The sequence below is a fragment of the Erpetoichthys calabaricus genome, chromosome 1, assembly GCF_900747795.2.
Source record: "Erpetoichthys calabaricus chromosome 1, fErpCal1.3, whole genome shotgun sequence".
Taxonomy (NCBI): Eukaryota; Metazoa; Chordata; class Cladistia; order Polypteriformes; family Polypteridae; genus Erpetoichthys; species Erpetoichthys calabaricus.
In genome coordinates this window covers 113,743,986-113,759,659 of record NC_041394.2, presented here as the reverse complement: position 1 = coordinate 113,759,659, position 15,674 = coordinate 113,743,986, and the positions used below count along the sequence as shown (strand labels likewise).

The 15,674-nt window shown below is 39.6% G+C and overlaps 1 protein-coding gene across 3 annotated transcripts in view; it reads left to right on the top strand.

Annotated features, from left to right (window-relative positions):
* Positions 1 to 579: 579 nt before the first annotated feature.
* The window catches only part of LOC114654659 (protein mono-ADP-ribosyltransferase TIPARP-like), a 43,619-nt gene continuing 28,524 nt past the window's right edge, over positions 580 to 15,674 (top strand). The window contains exons 1-2 of one of the 3 annotated variants that reach the window (XM_051929487.1): positions 580 to 1,095; positions 7,573 to 7,706. The gene's annotated coding sequence lies outside the window, so the exon portion shown is untranslated. The remainder of the gene's footprint in view (positions 1,096 to 7,572; positions 7,707 to 15,674) is intronic. The other 2 variants (XM_028805337.2, XM_051929485.1) reach the window with 2 other exon arrangements.

The following is a 15,674-nucleotide window of genomic DNA, read 5'->3' as shown; positions in this document are numbered from 1 at the left end:
TAATCTTATAAACAAGTGGCGATTTTGGAGTCTGCTTTCTGAACAAGAACCCTACCTGGTGCTCCAGGTTGGTAATGCCCCATGCAAGTTCTCTCCTCGGTCCTTCCAGCACATGGGCGTCCCAGCCGGGTAAAGGTTCTGGCTCTCTGCCAAAATAGTTAATACCTGAATCCAGTGCCCGTGCTAGGTTACTTTGTGCCCCAGGCCAAGCTTATTAGTGTGCCAACTGACTGTTTGGTAGCTAACCCGTGCGGCTGGGTTTTTCCCCCCTTATGATATGCGCCCTAGGGGAATGCCTAATTCACCTTAATGGTGGTGCTGGCCCTGCCTGAATCCTACTGGACGGATCCAGCCATTGACCATGGCTGAAAAGAACAAATAACAATGAATGCTTACCAGTTTGAACAATGACCGATGGCACTATGCAGGACAATTTCTAGCATTTTTGGGATTTCAAATCAGTATACTTACTTTGGAGACCTGGATCTTCCCCTGGCACTAATCCTGATGTAGTTATTGCGCAGTGCCCTTGATGTTTGTAGACATAGCCACTACAAAAGTGAAACTGGGGAGCGGCGTGCGCGGTGCAAATGCGGCCATTCCTTGGGTACGTGAGCAACCTTTGCCTAAATGCTGTAGAAGAACAGCCTGCCATTGCCTTGGCCAGTCGAAGTACTGAATACAGATCTACAGTCGCAACGACATGATCTGCAGATGTTAATCAGCTGGTTGCTTAGGACTTTGCATTTGAGCGCAGACTGTTAAAGAGGAAGTTCCTGCCCCAGTGTTGACCATTAGCACTTGAAATCGGTGAAGTTCGTGTTAAGGAGTGGCGAGCGATTACCAGCAGGCACTGGAGGAATTCTGCTAAGCGCACGGCGTGATTCCCCGTGGGTGGCTGCTTTATTGGCTCACTGATTTTATGTGACTATCGTCCGATCAGCCAGTCAGTGATCGCAGCAGGGGCGCAGGTTAAAAGTGAAAGCGAAAGTTAAAATAATTAAAAAAAAAAAAAAAAAAAAGAACAAAACAAAAAGAGCAGCGCGGTTTGAGGTCAAGGAAGTGAAGAACTTAAAGGAGCACAGAAAAACAGAGGTAGGTGCTGGGGGAGACTCGCGGGGCTTCTCGTTTTCGTGCACATTTTAATGGCCTAAATCTGCGTGGGTTATGGCGTCGCTCGTCTTGTTTATGATTTACATCGGTGACCCTTCGCGCACAAGGAGTTGGAGTAGCAGAATGTCGCTTGGCAGGAATAAAGAAACGCAAACAAGCAATTACATTTTTTGACATTGATTAATGTCTTTTAATGGCGTCGCTAACCCTTTTTATTTATTAACTGTCCGGATAGGCTTCATCTTCCCCCGCAGACTGCATTTGGGCTGAATAGGATTAGTAACGGGTAAACAGGCAGTTCCTCCGGTTTGCGTACTTCTTTAAAGTTGACATTTTAAGGGAGGACGCCTGGGCAGTTGTGAGCAACATCAGTTTAATTCGGGCCAGCCCTTCCCAAATGTTTGTCGCCTAATTTGCTCTCAATTTGAAAACCAAATGAAAACCTGCTTGGTTGGTTTCTCATGTCGAGTGAACTTACAGTTCTTCACATTGCATAAATACACACGAGACACACATCATATACCGAGACAGCTTGATGATCAGATTCAGGGCAATAAACGATTATGGAGTAAAATCGCAAAAACAATACATAATGGTGAAACTATAAGCAGACAAGTATAATATACAACAAGTAATTCTGCATGTGTACAACTCCTTTAATGTAACTAGGTAAGAAAAACTATTAAGGCAGTGTATTTTTAGTTTGTATTTCACTGAATATTCATAACCTTTTTATTGAACTTTGTTTTGATCAGTAAATGTGCTTCTTCATGTGTCCCTACTCTTGCAACTAATTATAAAAGCATTCATTCTTTCCATCTTTTACCTCCAGTTTTTCCTCTGTTTAAATGCAGATCTTGGAACAGAGTTGTTGTATTGCAGAAATATTTGATATTTCTATAAAAACAAGATTTTCCATTTTTGTTATATATTACAAGCTCTTAAGTCAGCCTAACCAACATTGTCATAAAGTTCCAGTAAAAAGGCTTTTGTAAATGGTTTTCTGCCACATTCTGGAAATGCAGAATGTAACCTTCATAAGAACACTGGTGTTTCAAAATAAAATTGTTTGTACTTTATTCCATGTAGTGTGTTACAGAGCTATACTGTTGATGGTAGTGGGCACACCAAGATAATTCTTTGGCTGACGCCTTTATCCAAGGTGACTTGCCACATGTGACACACGATTGGTTTACATTTCTTTTGGTTTTCCACTTGGAGCACAGGCAGGTGAAGTGACTTGCTCAGGGTCACACAGTGTTAGTGGCAGGATTTGGACCCACAACCTCGGCACAGGAAGTCCAAAGCCTTAACTGCTATACTGTATACTACACTGCCTGCCTATTTGGATAACTTCACTGGGGCGTGATCTGCAGGTCAGTTTAATGAAGGTTATATGATGTATGATTCAATGGGTGTTGAGGAGGTGCTCATAGCTGCCAAAGGTTTCTTTCAAAGATTTTTTTTTTTTTTTTTACCAGATAATATTGTGCAAGAAACAAACTTTACTCTTGGTTAACATGAGAGAAAGCTGTCATACCTTTTATTAAAAACTAGGTAATATACTTGGCATTGCCCAAATATATGTGCATAATGGATTCAAGTTAGAAAGCATATACTGATGTGCTTTTTATGTATTGACCCCTATTGTCAGCGCTGCCTGAAATGTAAGCCTGCCATCCGTCATCTCCTTTCCTTTCTATCAGTTTGTTTTCTCTCATTAGTTGAAATTTTTTTTATTATATTTTTGTGCATGATTGAATTACATGATTGCCGCGACCTCTTGGAACCATGAATGCTTCTTCTTTGTACTTCCTGCTTTTTACACACAAATTGATGTTTAATCCCACATTACTAAACTGAATAGCTTATTGAACAGAATCATTGACACAGCTGAGCGAACTAATTTTTTTGTTGTTCCTCTTCATGATGAAACTTTTGACATTGCATAAACTCTCTATGTTAAGTTGGGTTAACTATAATAAACAAGCAAAGCTGCCTAAACATCCACTCATCTGTTTAGTAGTAATGCATGGGTATTGTGGTGTTGGGCCTCCCGTTACGACTCCCCAGTGAAACTCGATGAAGCCTGTATTTTTAAAGTTGTGCACTGTAATGTACATACATAATTTTGTGAAAGTAGACAGTGATGCACGATTTTTGTATTGATTCCCAATAATCCCCCCCCCCCCCCCCCAATAGTTGTTTCTATGGAATCAATGGCATGGAATGTAGCCTTCACAGTAAGTAGGATCAAACCCAAACAATATGCCAAATTGATTACCGATGTCTGGTGTGATATCACGGTTTTGGTTTTGCATACCCCATGCTTTTACAACCTCAATTCTCAGTGGACCTTTTAAAAAACATTAAAGTGTAGATTATAAGTTGTAGTAGCAGCAATATGCATTCAAAATCTGCTAAAGTTTAACTGAGCCATTTTTGAGTGATATATTTTGTGCCCATCCTCGATGAAACGTGCATGTAAAATTTCATGAAAATGGGTTTAACAAAATGAAAATGGGGTGAACAAATAAACAGACAAGATGTAATCTTAGGGTTGAAATGATGTCCTTATTGTGCAAAACAGATAAATAGTATCCAATGAACCTGAAAAGTTCAAAAGACAGACAGAGGGTATTGTGATTTTATTTATATAGACTAGGGGGCTTCACGTCTCTGCCGCTCGCGTATGTGGATTTCACTTTCACCAAATAACAAATCTTTTAATTCTCGCGGATACGCCTCTTCACTGGGAGGAAGCATTACTTTTCCCTGATGGCAACATGAATTAGACGATCTACAAGTCTCCGACTTAAAGTTTAAATCCGAACAATATCTACATATTCATGTCATATCACCTATGTCCATATATTTGATCTATTTTCGCTGTTCCATTATTTCACAGAGTAATAATTTCCGTTTGTTTGCGACAATGTGATCTTTACTAACATTTTTTTGAGACTTTCGAATTTTAGTACTTTCATTATATCTAACCTGCTCTGTATGTGTATCGCGCCAACGTTTTTGAATTCTTTACTATGTTCTATTTGTTATCTACTCTTTGTCTTTTATTTCCGGCCCTGGGCGTGGTTAAATCTCTTGGCACAAAGTCTCATCTCGTGGGACATGAAAGTATCTCTCTGAAAAAGTCATGTTTCGTCCCAGGCTAAAAAGTCTCATCTCGTCCCAGGATTTTTTTTTATTATAATAGAGAGATAATAAAAAGTGGTGCATCAGAACTCAAACACTACGAGAACTTTAATCACATTTTGCAGATGTTACAAGGGGTCTTTTATAGTTCATCCTAAATCAGGCCAGAACAGGTCCTGCTTATATACATCTCATGGAGAACAGCACTATTACACTTTGGTCCCTTTAATTACAGAAAGTGTCCATCATCTGTAATACATAACTTTGTCTACAAGCTTACATGATGTGTCTTTAAATAACTCGATCAATGAATGCTGGTAACATCAAAGCTTGCCCAAGCAATGAGCAGGAAGAGGAGGTTTATACGATGTGAAATGTTTACCCTTTGCTCATAATATCTGTTGTGAAAGCTTGGGGGCACCAGAGAGCCCCAAACCCCAACATGAGCACACCATGACAGTCCTGGGTTCAAATAAATGGCTGCCTATTTTATAGTTATCTCACAAAAAAGCACTAAGTACAAGTTATTTCTCCTTCAGACACCTCACCTCTACTCCCAGCTCCGACTGGCCTGGACAAGGGAGTGCGGTCATTTTTTTTTTTTGACGATCCAGGAGTACTTCTGTTCCCCTTTTGGAAGCAGTTTCGGGTTACATGAAAGTTCCACATAATAGGGAGTACCTATCCCTGCATCGCCCCCTTGCGGCATCCATGGACCCAGGCAGGGCTGTGCTGCTAGGCTACAACTCCCAGCATTCCCTGCTGGTTCCCAAATGGGTGCTGATATCGAGAGCTACTGCCATCTAGTGACTTGGGAGAATAAACACTTCCCTCCAGAGACAGGCCTTCCCTGTCCTCCTCTTTTATCCCGACCAGGAAAGGTGCTATGCACATGTCAGATCAAGACACCTGTCCATTTGTTTGGGGCTTCCTACCTGGGTAAGGTACCATCTTCTTTTCTGGCTAGGATGTCCGTCCATACATTCATTAGGGAAGCCTTGTCCGGGTGCAACGTCCTTCTCTCGCCTGGGATGCCTTTCTGTCCACTCAGGGCCTCCTGTCCAGGTAAGGTTTCTTCCCAACTCCTTCCTGGGATGCCCGTCCATCCTGTGTGCCACCTACACTGTCTAGATTTCGATAAGATTTTCCATTTTCCTCCAATTTTTCACACTGTTTTAGTTCTCATGGACTCAACTTTAGTCCTGTTTAGTCTGAGACAGTACAGTAAATTTAAGTGGAATCGGTGGAACAATTAATGGGGGAAAAGTGGTGGCTCTGAGGCTAGGGATCTGCGCCAGCAATTGGAAGGTTGCTGGTTCGAATCCTGTAAACGTCAGATGTAACTCTAATCTGTTGGGCTGTAGAGCAAGGCCTTTAACCTCTAACTGGGTATGACATTGACTGCATCCAGCCCTGCATGCAGGTATTCCGAAGTGCAGAGGAAACTTGGGGGTTAGTGGCAGGATTGGCACTCCAGCCACTGATGTGTCAACCATTGCATAGCTAGCTGCACTTGGGTCCCAATCTGGGTAGTATGACTTGCGGTGGGTGTGTCAGTACGTTGTAATCAGTGCAAGCTCCCAAACTTGATGGAACAAAGGGAAATCAAAAAAGACTGGAGGCAGATGTCTTTAACAAAGAGTGAAGTTAAGTTTTTACACATTATTATTATTTTTTTTAAAGATAGTCACGGATTAGGATTTGGTTACATCAAACATGTAATTGTCACATTGTGACCAAAACATACAATTCACACATAATATAATTGAGAAATTTGAATAACATAGATCAACAGAGCTAGAAATTAATTAAAACAGGAAATAGTCACTGAAGGGAGAAACAGCAAAACTACAGTAGGGCGTTGCAAGTAACATGTTTTTGCATCAATTCCCAATGTGAACAGTCATAAAATTATAATGGCTGGGGACTTTAATTGTGTTTTAAATCCACTCTTAGATAGGTCTTGTGTCACAGGGAGGATGACATCTAACACTGCAAAGTCAATTACACAGTTTTTAACTGACCACAACTTATCAGACCCCTGGAGGTTTCTAAACCTAAAATCAAGAACATATTCCTTGTACTCGCCAGTGCATCATTGCTACTCAAGAATTGATTATTTCTTTATAGATAATAATTTCTTGCCTACGATTAAATCTTGCAAGTACGACGCTATTGTTATTTCCGACCATGCTCCTCTGATCTTGGAGCTAAAAATCATTATGCCCCACATACTCATCTCGCAGATGGCGTCTCAACCCACTTCTATTAACAGACGAGAACTATACAGAATTTATATAGCAAGTAACATGTTTCTTATACTTTTGGCTGTTTAAATATCACAGTTTTATGGTATTTTTCCACATTTCTCAGGACTGGGGTTCCCTCTAATGGTATGTTCAAATTATACTGTTTATGCATACTGTTTAAGTGTTGCTAATAATGCGCAGTTAAATGTTGCAGTAAGAAATGTTATCTTGTTCAAAAAAACTTTTATAACATATTATTTTCTAACATTTACTATACTCCTGAATACAACTACCTGTCAGAGTTAAAGGAAAAGATCAGTGAAACAAAGTTATTTATAACATAGTACAAATGCATTATACATTAATTATATTATACATGTTTCAGATTACACCTTGTAATAGACTAGCATCCTGTTCAGGGTTTATCCCATGTTAAAGGCAGAAAATTAACTGGAGCACTATATGTGGAAAAAATTACAACTTGTACATTTACATTGGATATAATATAACCTACAAAACAAATAAAAACCAAAGCTAAGGTCTGAACACCAGGAAGTAAGAAAATTAATTAAATGAGGGAATTAAAGAACTGAAGTCTAGTCATAGCATCTCTTTCTGCCACTTCTATTTTACTTGTTTATCAGAAAACGGAAGTCAGTACACCACTGGCTGTTGCCCAGCAACAAAACCCACAGAAAGGCAAAACTAAGATAAATACATTCTGAAACAAAAGATACATGATTCAGTATACCTGCACAAATCTAGAATATGAGCCACCACAATCTGTAGCTTAAGTGTGCATGTTATTTTATTATTTTATATATCATAAGACATAACCTATACACAATCCTTATATGAACATTAAATTTTGCATCATTTACTCGCTCTTGTGTTTGTGTTTCATTTTAACCCTGATTGTCTTTCCCTATGTTAATGCATATAGCTAACTTATCTAAAATGGATCCTTTTTTTTTTTTTTTTGTAGAAATGTTAAACTTAAAATTTAAATTACCATAATTGTTTGTAATTACTGTTTTTTATGGTCTTGTCATTACAGGGTGACTTTGGCTTTAAAAAGCATGACTGGCTGAAATAATCTGTGCACAGAGCTAATAAATAAAATGGACTGCTCATCTTATAAACTTGAATAATTATTTATCTTGTCATTCCTTTGGAAGTACGTAACACCCTGTAAGTATGGCTGTCCAAACAAAACAGTTTTTCTTTTGTTTAAGAAAGCTAAGTGCTTTAAAAGTTCTGGTACAAGTATATACATTTTTTTCCACCTACTCTATATTGCTTCAGTGACTTTTAGCTGCCAGTTTTTTAATACTATTAAAATGTAAATTTCACTGGAACATTGATATAATCTTTTAATACAGATACAGGAAATCTAATTATTTCTTATAATATTAAATATTTTCTTATATTGTAAGGAGTGAATTAAATGCACATAGGTACCGTTGCTGCCTCATGCTGCTGTTGAGTACTGGGTTCAGATCCACCATGAGAGTATTGTCTATATAAAACCTGCACATTCTTTCTGTGTCCCAGATTGCTCAGATTTTCCTCCCCCTTCCCAAATACGTGTAGTAGTGTAATTGGTGACTATAAATTGGCCTTGTATAGATGAATATATGATGGATGGGCACCCCAACACAAAAAGTGGACATGAGTGTGTGAAAGTAGAGGGAAGACTGCATTGTACTTTAAAGAAACGCTATGATATAGTCATGTTTTCGGTTGCTTTTATTTAACCCAGCCAGGGTTGCAAGGCCCACAGCATTTTATGGCAGCATTGGCTACAAGTCGGGGAAACAGCACAAAGTGAGTTGCCAGTCGATTGGAGGATACGCTCCGACATTTACAGGTGTATGCACTCATACTGAGTTTACAGTTGAACTGATAAACAGGTTTGAGTTGTGTGAGTTGATATGGAATGCCTGGAGACACAAAGGTAGGGGCAGAATGTATGTACTCGACCAGGATTTGAAGATATTGCCCTGGATTTTTGAAGCAGAAGCACTGTCTACTGTGCCACTATCCGTTCATCCATTATCCAACCCGCTATATCCTAACTACAGGGTCACGGGGGTCTGCTGGAGCCAATCCCAGCCAACACAGGGCGCAAGGCAGGAAACAAAGGCAGGGTGCCAGCCAACCGCAGCTGCGCCACTATGCTACCCTATAATGATAAAATTCTGAAGTTTATTTAACAGACATTAATAATAATAATAATACATTTTATTTATACAAGGCGTCTTTTGGAGAACTCAAGGACATTGAGTTTAATGACACTTTAATGACATTGTCATTAAACATTAATTTGGAAAAAGTAGGTGCTTCTGTAAGCTACATTGATCTGTATTTTTTTTAATGACATACCCAAAACATATCCAGTTTTGTTCTTGGTGGAATGAACAGCAAAACACACATGGAAGCCAATTGCTGAGTAAGAACTGGGATGCATATTTATGTGTGGATTTCAATTTCATCCTGATTCTAGTAGTCAGAATGTCAGGATACTTCTCTGGCTTAAGTTACTGTGGGAAAACTTGTATACGTCAGTTTCTTGTGCTTGTTGGCAATATGAATAAAACCATAATGATATTAAAATATGTTAAGATTCAGAACCCTGTATTTTTTCACATAAACATATATAGAAGCTCTTTTTAGTATGATGAAGACATGGGCAGTATCAAGGTCTAAGAAAATCTTGCTGTTAGAAACGACATGTGAAAGGAAAATCCTGCTATTGGTATATTATAAAATTCTGAGCTGTATGAGAATCTGAGACTCCTGTACCTCACTAGTACTCTCCTATCTAAAAGGGTATTCCAAACACAAATAACTTAATGGCCATTGTCTGGATTTGCCAGGTTTGGGAGCAGCACCCCAGCTACCTGTTCTTCATGTCCCTGAACTTACTTAGGTGGGAGACTTCTCTTCAGTTTGTTTTGTTTGTCCTCAGTCAGACAGCCTTTGGAGAGGTATTCAGAATGATTGTATACATTGGTTGGGAGCATACACTGATACATTGCGTTGCTGCACCTACTACATGATGAACCACCTTTTGAACCTTCAATTAGGACCCGAGTGCAACTGTACAACGGGTGACACCTGAGCACCATACTAAGTTGGATGGAATGGAACAGTGTGAGTTTTTTTTTTTATTTACAGTGGGTGGAGTACCATTGCATTATGTAAAATTCTTTTAGGTTACAGAAATAGATTTTAACATTAGTTTTATTTGTTAACAATGTAGATGCCAACCTCCTCTAACATGCCACTATTCTCTAATAACTGATATTGTTTCCAGGCCAAGTGTAATGATGATGATGTCATATGTGGTGCACTTAAAGCATAACAGCAATCATGCAAAATGTATACAAAAACACATGTAAATAAAAATAAACTTTATTTAACCATACTGTGGATTGTGCCACTCTGAATTTAGATGTATCAAGTTCTTACATCATCTTGGATTTTTGCCCTATTTTCTGTTATAGTACACATTTTTACCAAGTGATCCTCTCTTTTTTCTTTGTGCTCATTCTCAAATCTTCTCAGCCAATCCACCATCTAAACCCCATGTTCATCTTGATTTCGGTCAGTGAAACTCTGGACAACCATATGATTATTCCCATCAAAGTTTTGTCCAAATCTGCTTAGCGTTTCATTCTAATTGTCAATGCATTTTTGAAATCTACCATTCCACCCCAGACACAGCTTGTAAAAACCTTTCCAATAATTGTAAGGGAGATTCATTTACTGGTTGGTGGGGTGGGTATGGCTTGGGGGATCATATAACAAACTATTTGCCCAAAGCATTTACAAAAGGTATCAGTTTTGTCAGCATAAAATATTTACACTTTGCCTAGCTCATAAAAAAAACAAAAAAACCTAAATATCCCTGGAAAGTAACATGTATACATTTTCAGATGTGGACAAATGTAGGCCCTAAACCTGGATGTTGAAATTTTTGTAATCTTGTCAGTCATATGCCCTCTAGTTAATACATGTAAATTTAGCAACATTTACACATGAAATTAATTTGTTTTATTATGGTGTAGTACGGGAGCATCAGCCACTAACTTTTATGACTTTACTGAAAAGTTTGTTTTATTAAATAAATTGATTTAATGTTCAAAGTACCTGTCATTGTTTTTGTGAGCATGTAAAAGTAAGATAACAATATTTCATAGCTAATTTACTTAATATGTAATTGAACATAACCAAATAAATACAAATCTGAGATTCAAATATATAGATCATATTTGTTTTGTTTACATAGCATCTTGCTGAAAGTCACTCATAATTGTTTAGGTACAGGAGTAATGTACAGTAATAATGTTGATTTTTTTTTTCTGTATTGTCTTTAGGGATGCACCAATACCACTTTTTTGGAAAACGAGTACGAGTACTTGCATTTCAGTACTCGCCGATACCGAGTACTTAATAAAAACGTGATTTAAATTTACAGGTAACAGCTTTAGTTATATAATTTAACAAAAAAAACAAGGGACTAGTTTGGAATTAAGAACATTTATTTAAAATGAAAAGCATGTTGTATGCAACATATTACAGAATAAATAATTATAAAAAAAAATTTAAACAGTGACAGTGCAACTCATGTATTTTTTTCAGTTTGTTGTAAACTCTGCCGCTTTGGACAACATGGTCCTCAAACACATGCGCTATAGCCTGGCTGGTGTGCGAGCCATGGAATTGTTTCTAATGTAATATGGCTCGTTGTGGCGTGAAACTCTCGTCTATCCACTGGGAGGTTAGGCTAATTAGCGACACGGGGCTAACACTGCTTGTCCAAATATCCGTGGTGAAACTAAACACAGAGGAGGCTTGCAGTAGGCTGTGGATATGTTTTTTCACGGAGTTGTGTAGTTTAGGCAGCTCCGTGTCAGTCATGTAGCGGCGGCTTGGGACATCATATCTGGGCTCCAGAACATGGAGGAGACGCAGGAATCCCACATTTTCTACCTCCGAGAGTGGCTGGTCACTCAATGCAATGTACTCGATAATTGCCTGTGTTGTTTTCACAGCACGTGGATTGTCTCTGGACATTTTCTCTCGTCTTGCACGAGTTTGCTGCAGCGTGGGTTGTGTTGGTTTAGAAGCGTGGGTAAAGTCTTTGTACTCGTTATCGTGTTGGGATTTTAGGTGCTTGATTAAATTACTTGTGTTAAATGCGCTACCTTTTGAGCCTCCTCTGGACAATTTCGCTGAGCACAATTTGCAGTCCGCCTTTGTTTTGTCGTCTTCATTCACTTTGAAATAGTTCCACACGGCTGACATGTCTCGCCTCGCCTTCTCCCCGCTCTGAGCTGCAGCCGGGGCCTGGGGGCGGGCACTCGGCGCCTGTGATTAACCCCTTACACGCCGCTCAAACATAGACATTTCTCAGACCATGGTATCGGTCCCCGGTATCGGGGGACTTTTAACGAGTACGAGTACTTTAGAAAATGTGGTATCGAGGCCGATACCAGATACCCGTTTCGGTATCGGTGCATCCCTAATTGTCTTGCTCTTTGTATTATCATGGAAATTTTCCTTAATATAGCTGCTTTATAGCACTACATGTGTACAGATTTATCTGCAAGTGGAGAGGTTCTTTAAGCAAAGAGTGCTACTAGCTCAGCATAAACAGACCAAACAGTTAAGCTATGTCTGCGCCAATCACCAAAGCAAGGGTCCATTCACCACACTGCTTTTTATACCTGAGGTGTCCTCTCTCAGCTGCAAACCCCTGTGGGAATATGGCAATCAACCACACCTTATCACTATACTTTGAAAATGTAATTATAAAGATTCCTGTGTTCATTATTTTGGTTTGACTACGCTATAGTTACTGCTAAATAAATTATTTATATGACTGTTAGGTAGCTACTTTATAGCACCCCATGTGTACAGCCTTACCTGCACGTGGATACAATGCATCCAGAAAGTATTCACAGCGCATCGCTTTTTCCACATTTTGTTATGTTACAGCCTTATTCCAAAATGGATTAAATTAATTTTTTTCCTCAGAATTCTACACACAACACCCCATAATGACAACGTGAAAAAAGTTTACTTGAGGTTTTTGCAAGTTTATTAAAAATAAAAAAACTGAGAAATCGCATGTACATAAGTATTCACAGCCTTTGCTCAATACTTTGTCGATGCACCTTTGGCAGCAATTACAGCCTCAAGTCTTGTTGAATATGATGCCACAAGCTTGACACACCTATCCTTGGCCAGTTTCGCCCATTTCTCTTTTCAGCACCTCTCAAGCTCCATCAGGTTGGATGGGAAGCGTCGGTGCACAGCCATTTTAAGATCTCTCCAGAGATGTTCAATCGGATTCAAGTCTACGCTCTGGCTGGGCCACTCAAGGACATTCACAGAGTTGTCCTGATGCCACTCCTTTGATATCTTGGCTGTGTGCTTAGGGTCATTGTCCTGCTGAAAGATGAACCGTCGCCCCAGTCTGAGGTCAAGAGCGCTCTGGAGCAGGTTTTCATCCAAGATGTCTCTGTACATTGCTGCAGTCATCTTTCCCTTTATCCTGACTAGTCTCCAAGTTCCTGCCGCTGAAAAACATCCCCATAGCATGATGCTGCCAAAACCATGCTTCACTGTAAGGATGGTGCCAGGTTTCCTCCAAACGTGACGCCTGGCATTCACACCAAAGAGTTCAATTTTTGTCTCATCAGACCAGAGAATTTTCTTTCTCATGGTGTGAGAGTCCTTCAGGTGCCTTTACGCAAACTCCAGGCGGGCTGCCATGTGCCTTTTACTAAGGAGTGACTTCCGTCTGGCCACTCTACCATACAGGCCTGATTGGTGGATTGCTGCAGAGATGGTTGTCCTTCTGGAAGGCTCTCCTCTCTCCACTGAGGACCTCTGGAGCTCTGACAGAGTGACCATCGGGTTCTTGGTCACCTCCCTGACTAAGGCCCTTCTCCCCCGATCGCTCAGTTTAGATGGCTGGCCAGCTCTAGGAAGAGTCCTGGTGGTTTCGAACTTCTTCCACTTACGGATATTGGAGGCCACTGTGCTCATTGGGACCTTCAAAGCAGCAGAAATTTTTCTGTAACCTTCCCCAGATATGTGCCTCAAGACAATCCTGTCTCGGAGGTCTACAGACAATTCCTTTGACTTCATGCTTGGTTTGTGCTCTGACATGAACTGTCAACTGTGGGACCTTATATAGACAGGTGTGTGCCTTTCCAAATCAAGTCCAATCAACTGAATTTACCACAGGTGGACTCCAATGAAGCTGCAGAAACATCTCAAGGATGATCAGGGGAAACAGGATGCACCTGAGCTCAATTTCGAGCTTCACAGCAAAGGCTGTGAATACTTATGTACATGTGCTTTCTCAATTTTTTTATTTTTAATAAATTTGCAAAAACCTCAAGTAAACTTTTTTCAGGTTGTCATTATGGGGTGTTGTGTTTAGAATTCTGAGGAAAAAAATGAATTTAATCCATTTTGGAATAAGGCTGTAATATAACAAAATGTGGAAAAAGTGATGTGCTGTGAATACTTTCCGGATGCACTGTAGCTGCCTCAAGCAAATAGACTTACTAATTCTACACAAGCAGACCAAACAGTTGTCTTCAGACCTGAGCTACACCTGTGCCAATCACCAAAGCAGGCGCCCACACACCACACTGCTTTGTATTGAAGACACGTCTTCTCAGCTAACACCTGTGGGAATATGACTGTCGCCCACGGTATCCGTCAATAAGGGCGCGCACAAAAAGGCGACCTTCAAAAGGGCGACCTCAATTGGGCGCGGCGAATAAAAGCGCACATAAATAAAAGCGATCTTCAAAAGGGCGACCTCAATTGAGCGCCGAATAACTACGCGCATAAATAAAGGAGTGCTTCAAAAGGGTGACGTCAATTGGGCGCAGCGAATAAAGGCAAACGCAACAAAATTATTACAGAAAATTTATTAGATAAAGGCAATGATTGAACGTATAAAAAGGTGAAAGCAAGAATATTAAAACATCCAATTAATTAATGCATGAACTTCTGACGAACTACTTCTAACGAACTATTTCTAAAGCTCTCTATATATCGTTGTTTTCAAAATTACAGAAAATTAGATTAAGGCAATGACTGAACATATTTCGTTGTTTTCAAATTAGATTAAGGCAATGACTGAATGTATAAAATGGTGAAAGCAAGTTACACTTGAAGCTGTAGATTATGTGCAATCCTATATTCAGTGCATTTCCAGATGTGTTTCCCGTTGATAGTTTTCTCCTTTCTGAATGTATAGCCTTCGACTACGAGTAGATCTGCACCTTTGTTGCTCTTCCCATATTCCAGAGCCATTTCAACTAAATTATCTACGAACGCCTTTATTTGCCGTGCTCAATTGAGGTCACCTTTTTGAAGCGCTCCTTTATTTGCGCGCGCATTTATTCGGAGCTCAATTGAGGTCGTCCTTTTGAAGCTCGCCTATATTTACGGGCGCCTTTATTCGGCACTCAATTGAGGTCGCCCTTTTAAAGGTCGCCTTTATTTACGTGCACCTTTATTCGTCGCGCCCAATTGAGGTCGCCCTTTTGAAGGTCGCCTTTTTGTGCGCGCCCTTATTGAATAGAACCGTCACCCACACCTGGGTGATTTAATATTATTATAAAGCAACATTAATAAAAACAGAGTAAAACCAGTGGTAGTAAAAGTAGTAAATGTATTTGAAAAGAGACATGAAAGGTTAAGAAATGTATTTGAAAAAGAGTCTTATTGAAAATACAAATGCAGAAAATGAAGGTAATGGAAGACGAGTCTTTTAAAGTCTGGGTGCAGAGTTGCTTTAGATTGGTGTTCAGTGAGCAGAGGTTCTTCTCCTTCTTGGCCCTCCTTGCTGTTCTCTCTTTTGTTCTGCTCTGTCTTCCTTTCTTCCTGACCTGACCAGCATACCCAAAATTAAAGACCTAATTTTACAGTGAATTAACAGTGAATAATCGCAGTGTTTTCCTTTTTCAGGCTGTTGGTCCATTCCAATCCTAATTACTCCAGGTCTAATAAATTAACAGTCTGTTTAAGATTCTAAAATAATGATCTGAAAGATACATGGTTCAAGTCAGTAAAGATGCAGGATTTATAATCGGTCTATAGCAGTTGTTTAAAATATACACG